Source organism: Xiphophorus couchianus, chromosome 5 (assembly GCF_001444195.1).
Source record: "Xiphophorus couchianus chromosome 5, X_couchianus-1.0, whole genome shotgun sequence".
NCBI lineage: Eukaryota > Metazoa > Chordata > Actinopteri > Cyprinodontiformes > Poeciliidae > Xiphophorus > Xiphophorus couchianus.
Window position 1 is genome coordinate 34,440,382 of NC_040232.1, and position 7,464 is coordinate 34,447,845.

At 39.8% G+C, this 7,464-nt stretch overlaps 1 long non-coding RNA gene across 1 annotated transcript; it reads left to right on the plus strand.

The window, feature by feature from the left end:
* Nucleotides 1-2,049: 2,049 nt before the first annotated feature.
* Nucleotides 2,050-3,956, plus strand: LOC114143859 (uncharacterized). The gene is made up of 2 exons (XR_003595338.1): nt 2,050-2,269; nt 3,739-3,956. It is a non-coding gene; the product is annotated as an uncharacterized LOC114143859 (long non-coding RNA).
* Nucleotides 3,957-7,464: the final 3,508 nt, after the last annotated feature.

A 7,464-nucleotide genomic window follows, 5' to 3' on the forward strand; every position in this document is an offset into this window, starting at 1 on the left:
TTCCAGAAAACTCCAGAACAGCTGAAACACTGAGTTCCTTTAAATCTAGACTAAAATCCCACCAGTTTAGTTTCTTTTGAATCATAATAAATGAAACACTGACCAACATTGTGATATGTAATGATGACACTTTGCAAAATATAAAACATTTACTGGTTTTCATAATTGTTGACTGTGTGGTGTCTTGTACGATTTTGTGTTTTTATGATGTAAAGCACTTTGAACTGCTTTGTTACTGAAATGCGCTACACAAATCAACTTGATCGATTGATCCACAACAGCAACGTCAACCTTTTAAATTAAAAATACTCAGTATGATAGTGCTGTGATGGGAATGGTGCTATGATAGCACCCACACAGAGTGGGAGCCCTTACATGTTCTCAATATACATGCCCATTTCTCTAAGCCTCTCTTCATCAGGCAAACTGACTTGTTCTGGCACCAACAATGTCTCTCCTGCAGCACAAAACTCCTGCGCACAAATACACGTCGTCATGATACTGACTCCAAAAAGCTGTCCAACACTCCTGTAGTCTGAGCCAGTAGCTAGCTTCCACAGTGCAGTGGCCACTGTATTCTTTAAAGGCACAAAATGGCGGAAAGTCGGATGCTGTTGCTCCAGAGCTGGCCAAAGCTTGCTGCACAGGTAGATAAACGTTCGTTCTGCAACCACTGCTCGATTACATACTGCTTTATGGCTTCCAACAGCCTTTTCCAGGTCTCTTCTTTTTGGAGCCTGACAAAAAAAAATCCACAGAAAGGTAAGATCTACTTAAGAGCAGTTTTCTAACCTTCTTAGCTTGCTTTCTTTGCTGTGACCTACATTTAACCTGAAAGGCATTAATCAGGGGCTTGTGTTTACTGGCTTCTGCCAGTAAAATGAGCTCTAACAAATGAAAATCAGATTCGAATTGCACACAGTCTGAAACGGTTAGGCAACTCACAGCAAGCAGCGGACATGTTGATCCAATGCTAGGCATATGTGAGTACTTAAGTGTTTTCTGGCAGCTCTGGAGTGCAGTTTCTGAAAACAAAACACCAGCAGCGGATGAAAGACTTCATAAAAACATGCTGAGTAAGAAAGTGCAAAAAATACTGGATTGTGCAAGATGAGAAGTGAAGAAAAGGGGACTGGCTGGACAAAACGTAGACTGAGAGACCAAGGGTTTTATTTTTAATTACACTGGAATTTACTGTGTAAATTTACTGTGCTTTGAGATTTATCTTCTTTATCTGCATATCAAAGGGACGAGGCTTTTCTCTTTTCCTGTTCTCCCAAAGAAGCACATGCTCGAAGTAGCTTCACCTTCTCCTTCAACTCTTTTCACCCAACAATGCGTCCTCAACCGAAATCCAACTGAAGCATCAACTCTTTAAATCCATGTACTCCAATTTTCATCAACTCCAAAACAACGGCTGCAGGTGGAGGAAGCTCAGCACACACAGCGCGGCCAGCGATTTATAGGGCCGCTAAGCTCTCCTGCTGGCAAAACTGGTGAGAACGTTCTGCAAGTCCTTCAAGAGAAAAACCCAGTAGCCAGTAGCGGAGGCAAACGGGAGAAAACTTGTTGTTCTCACTCTCCCTTTACGCCAATAATTCTAACTGAAGCAATTTGGCATCCAGGTAGATTGTGATTATCCTCCTGGGAGGATCTGCAAAGTGGGTAAGGAAAGATTCAAAACTACCACGAGAAATGTTATGGTCTTTACTTGTTTAGCAAGTACTTTACTTTTCTAGTTCATATATATGAGAAAGATACTGTATGTAACAACACAATGATGTTTGTATGTTTTTTTAAATAGTTTTTGAAGTAATAACTTCCTTCAGCACTTGAGATGTACCTCAACAATTAAAGAGAGCACCTCAATCGCATTTTGTGACACCCAACACAGCAGCAGAGCCTAAACTGTCAGTGGTCAGCAAAGTTTCCCCACTAGGAAGCATTCACGGTCTCCATGGTAACTGAACACTGTGCTTTCCATGGATGATGGTAGCCCCGACCCCTTCCATTACGGCTGTGGGCTTTAGTTCAGAGGTAAGCCACGGATTCAGGACAGGCCTCCTGTGCAGACAGGCCTACTGTTTTATCAATTTGCATAAAAAGAAGCTGCTTACTGCTTGGACATCCAACTGGAGTCAGATGTTGCTATGGAAATGGACAAAAAAACCCACACCAGCAGTTTCTTACTTACATGCTGCATACTTACCAGCAAATCCAAGAAACAAGCAACCTAAACAGGAACTGGTTGAGCCTCATTACCCCACTAGTGAGCTCCAAACCTTATTTCACACGTGGTTGAAGGGACTTCTTTTTCTTCTTGTATTTTTATGACAGTTGTCAAACAAGTTAAAGTGCATTACCGCCACCTTCTAGATTGGAAGGTTAAAGTGACCTGACGGTGAACTGGAAGTGGTTTTTATGTCGCCGTCGCCTGTAGCAACCAAGCTAAATTAACTTTAAAACTGCTTCTTACTTATGTTTTTTAATATTTCTGAACGTAATGACTTCATGTTGAATGTTGTAAGGTATTGAAAGATATGGGGTTTTTTTTGTTCTACATGTGGGTTTTGGCAAATTAGCTTTAAGCTAATAAAAATGCTAGCGGTTTCATGGGTTATTTGGTCTTTTAGCAGTTATTTAGCACAATGACAGATCTCCATGGTAACTGGAGAGCTAGCAAAAGCACCACCGTGCTCTTGTTTACAGCACGGTGGGGTTTGATGTTTATTACACTGTAAAGTGTTCAAGGACTAAACTACGTGCTTTATAATTTGTTGGTTAAATCAAGCATAGCTGATGATATGCTCATATGGTTTACTATTAAGGTTTAAATCTGTGTTTTTAGTCCGTGTTGACTTGAATATTATCAAAACGAAGCTTTCCAATTTAGTTTTTTACTTTGTTTACAGTTTAATGAGCATGTCTGAGTAAAGCACCAGGCAATAAAGTAACAATAAGAACAACTTGTGTTCTTCGTAACACTTTCACTTTCTTCCTGATGACTTGACATTTTCCAGATGTTCTTTTCACACAATTTTTTCTCATATATAATGGTTGATATTGTTAAATATTTTAATTGTGCTTTAATCAGAGATGTATCCAAAAATGAAGGTTTTTGCACCTTAGTACGCAGACAAGACTCATTTCTTTATGGATAGTCTCACTCCTTTCAGCGTCTTTGTAGGGTCTTTTTCTCTGTTGTTGAAGGGCACATTTTAAATGCCACTTAAACATCTCAACCTACAAATACCGAGGAGGTTGTCCTTTTACAAATCAAAAATTCAAAAAGTTGATTCATCTGGACTCAACCTCGTTCAAACCGCGGCGCTCGAATCTCTTAGTCAGCCCAGATTTTGAAAACAAACTCAGAAAATACACCAAAACGCCCCGCGTCATTTCACACAACATCCTGCGGTATTTGTTGAAGTCAACACTGAAGCTGCTTTTCGGCGCGTTTTCTCAGTCGCTCCCGATCTGATGAGCTCATCACTCTGCGTCAGGTTGGCGGTGCGCTGGGTGTCATCTTGCAGCTGTGCAGCATCAGGCTGGAAATCCCCTCATCCACAGTCCGGGGCCTCAGATAAACACGACTGTTCGGTTTGTGTGTGAGGCTGGTGGCGCTTGTTGAGCTTGGCTGCTGCAGTGTGTATTTAGGTGCTCTCTTTAATGGTCGAGGTATTTGTGTTCAACTCTGGCTGCGCGATGTAAGTGTTTGTTGTATTTGTGTGTGTCTAGGTGGACTGCTCCAGATCTGGATTCTTCCGGCCCATGTGGCCGCAGCGTGAGAGAGGAGGCGTGTGGCATGAAATGCGTCTGTGGAGTGGAAGGGAACACAGTCACTTCATACCGGCGCTGTGTATCAATGCCTCCATCTGCGAGAGGAGAGTGGACAAAGGGAAAACGAGGACATGACCTTTGTATAATTAAAAGCTGCTTGCTTTTATTTCCTCCACCATGATGGTAGCCCTCTGTTTTAACCCCAGAGGCCCCCGTGTACGTTCATACGCTGCCTCCATATTTATACTTAGATCTACAGAGTCATTTTTCACCTTTTTTTTTTACCTCCTACATCCTTAATTCCTCATCCCTCATTTGCCCTCCCCCTTGCTTCTGCTTCCTCTTCTCCTTCACTTTCGCCCTCCTTTTCTGCTTTCCCTCTAAAGTCCTGGAAAGTTGCCCCGCTCCCCTCCAGCTACGACGCCCACACTTTCCCCACTGCTGGTTCACACAGAAAACTCCCCACACACGCTCTCTCTCTCTCTCTCTCTTTCTGCACATACACACGACAGGCACCATTTGTTTCCAATTAGTGTTTTGTTTGCAGGTCTTCTCAGACACCTATGTGTGTGTGATTCAAAGCAGTGAATGAACGGTGGAAAAGGAAAATAAATTACACTTCCCTTTTGCAAAGACCGAGTACCTTTTTTTTTTTTTAAACTGGTCGCCCGAGGTTGACTTTTTTTTTTTTATTATTCCATCTTTTTTTTCTTTCTTTCTTCTTTTTGTATTCATCCTGCACCTCTAGTTAGTTAACTACTTGTCAGTCAACCGGTGTGGGTGGCAAAGGGACGTTCTGGCTCCTATAGGACAGCTTTTTATTTGAAAAGCGACAAATTGACATATACGTAGCTTTGCAACTCTCACAAAGTCATACACAATAATCACAAAAACGACAACTCAACATTGGCTGTTTACAGACCTATTGAATAAATTTGAACATTACTGAAACGTCCACTTATTTCAGGACCTTTATGACAAAGTGACGTTAAGTAGATTAATTACATGCAGATGGATGTTTGTAAGCCTTCGTTTCTGTTAATATTATTGATTTTCCATTTGCAGGTAATGAAAACATGAAATTTAAAACATAGAATATTATGCCAGAATGTTAAAAAATATATATATTTAATCCAAATGTGGGATTAATGAAAAGTTTAGTATCTGTTATAGGTACGAAGCTTTAACAGGCATCTTTCAAAAGATGCTTATAATTTGACAACCTGGCCTCATTTGAAGACATTATTGAATATGACTATATACTGTAAAGTATTAAGTTCAAAGCTGTATTTAATTTTTTGAGATGATGTAATTATGGACCGTAATTTGCAAAATGAGCAACAGTATTTGTTTGCTTGTTTTTACTTTAAAAATTATTATTCAGTATTGATCAGTGACCCTATTAAAGCTATTCAAATTTCACTTTTTTGACGAGATGCTAAAACAATGCAGCCCCTTCCCCAGATCAGAACCAATTCTTGAACTGTTTGTTGAATAATTGTTACATAAATGATGCCTTTGCAGATTTGGTAGGACAGAGAAGCCTCAATGGAATACTAAAGGGGTAAACAATATGGAGATAGTTTATCTTAAAAGTCAGTGAGAGAATGGAATAAAAATAGCCAAAACCATAAAACCACACGCAAAGTACTTTGGGAAAATCTCAATTCACATGTGCACTAAAAAGCAGATGAGTTTTAACAACAGAACAGATTTTCTGGCCTCAAACGTTTCATGAAACCAGGAAAAGAAAAAGAATTACAGTAAACCATAACACAGTTGTCAAACATTTTCTTATCTGGGTCGAAGGATAGACTCTATGCTGACTGGCTGAATTTCTCGAGATGTGGTGTTTTTTTTGTTTTGGTTATTTACTTTATCCCATTTTATTTATCTATTTACTTTTGCTTCCAGGCGGGAGATTATAGGGGGGTGTATATTCCCACGATCTCACTGGGACAGAGCCAAGAGGACTGAGGAGGAGGGAGGACCAGTGTCACTAATATTTGTCTCCAATAACAGCTGCTTGCCTGACCCCAACCTTAATTTTCAATTTATTCACAACGTGACGAATCGCCTCTCTTCCCAAACAGAGGTGAGTCCTTATAGCTGGGAAATGTCGTCACAGCATCAGTAATGACGCTAATAGACACACATCCAAGCGCCAGGTGCTGATTTTTAAACACTCAAATTTTTTTTACGCATAAATTTAAAGGTGTGACATGAATATGGATACTAAATGAAAACTTGCAGCTATATTTTTGCTTCCGTTTCTGTTTCACTTCTTTCATTGTTCGTGTCCACAAAAATGTTCATTTTTGTAAAACAGCTTAACGGCTTGGGTGGGAAAACATTAAGCTTCAAATCTTCTAAAAAGTTGTATTGGATTTAGGCCTGGACTTTGACTAGGCCATCCCAACACATAAGTATGAAGTTGAAACTCTCCAGTTCCGCTAAAGAAAAAAACGCGACCCAAACTAGATTTTTTTTAAATCTTTTTTGCCTTCTATCTAACTTTGTCAAAGCAGTCTGAGAGGCCTAATCCGATCTATCAACCCCCCCGAAAATCTGACTGGTGCCACGTCCATATGAAACACTAAATCTGACTCGACTGAAAGATCATGTCGCACTTTATCCGACTTTTACGTAATTGACGAGAAATTTGCATAATTCTGCACCAGAAGAAACTGGATGCTGTAAATCTGTTGTAAACGATGGCTGAAAATTACAGTTCTGAAAGTTTGAAATCATGAAAGAAGTGTGTATGGGTGAAGCGCATCACATCACAATCCCACCACTCTTAGCTCCAATTACGCATCCAAACAGACTTCTCTCCAGGAGATGCAGTCAACGCTTCACGAAAGGACGTCGTTGCTAGTTGTGCTTTCTTTATATTAGCTACCCACAATCTTGTAGCAATCTTGTCAGCTCAGAATGACTTTAAAATCGATCCATAGATCACGACGTGTGTGACTTTTACGTCCTGTCTTCTGCTCACACTTTGGGGTCGTGAACTGTTCACACAGAAGTCTGATTGCAGTCACATTTAACTAGTAGTGTGTAAAACATATCGGATTTCAGCAAACAAATTGGAATTCAGCATTAACACCAGCTGTGCACAGAACTACAGACTCATATTCAGTTATCCCAAACACTTTAATGGCAGTTGTTGTCAGCAAAGTCGGCACAGCCAATTAGCATTTTACAAAGGACCAGGTTGGTTTCTATAGGCTTTTCCCCAAAAAACATGAAATGAACCTTATAAAATATATTTATTTTGGTTGTTTTAGCTTGATATTCAACATTTTTGGTCTAAAACTCTTTTTGTGACCAACAAGGCAAAAGGAGAAGAAATCCCTAAAGTGCTCCACCACTTCATAACTTTAAAAAATGGAAATTTAAAGTAAAATATAGAAGAAAAAAAACTCAGCAAAAGATACAATTTAATGTGCTTTTATTGCTTAGAAATCTGTGATACTAATACAGGTGTGTGCATGGAGTAAAAAGAGTTGTTTTTGGTATGGTGAACATCCAGAAGTAGCAGAATGTATTCAGAGTGAAGGAGGAAAGTCCCGTAACATGGAGGTGAAGAGAACGGGCAGGAAGGATTGAGTCTTGTTATTGTTGGAAGAGAAAATTTGGAGAGATTAGAAACAAAATGAGTTTCAGTCTGTGAGGTGGTGC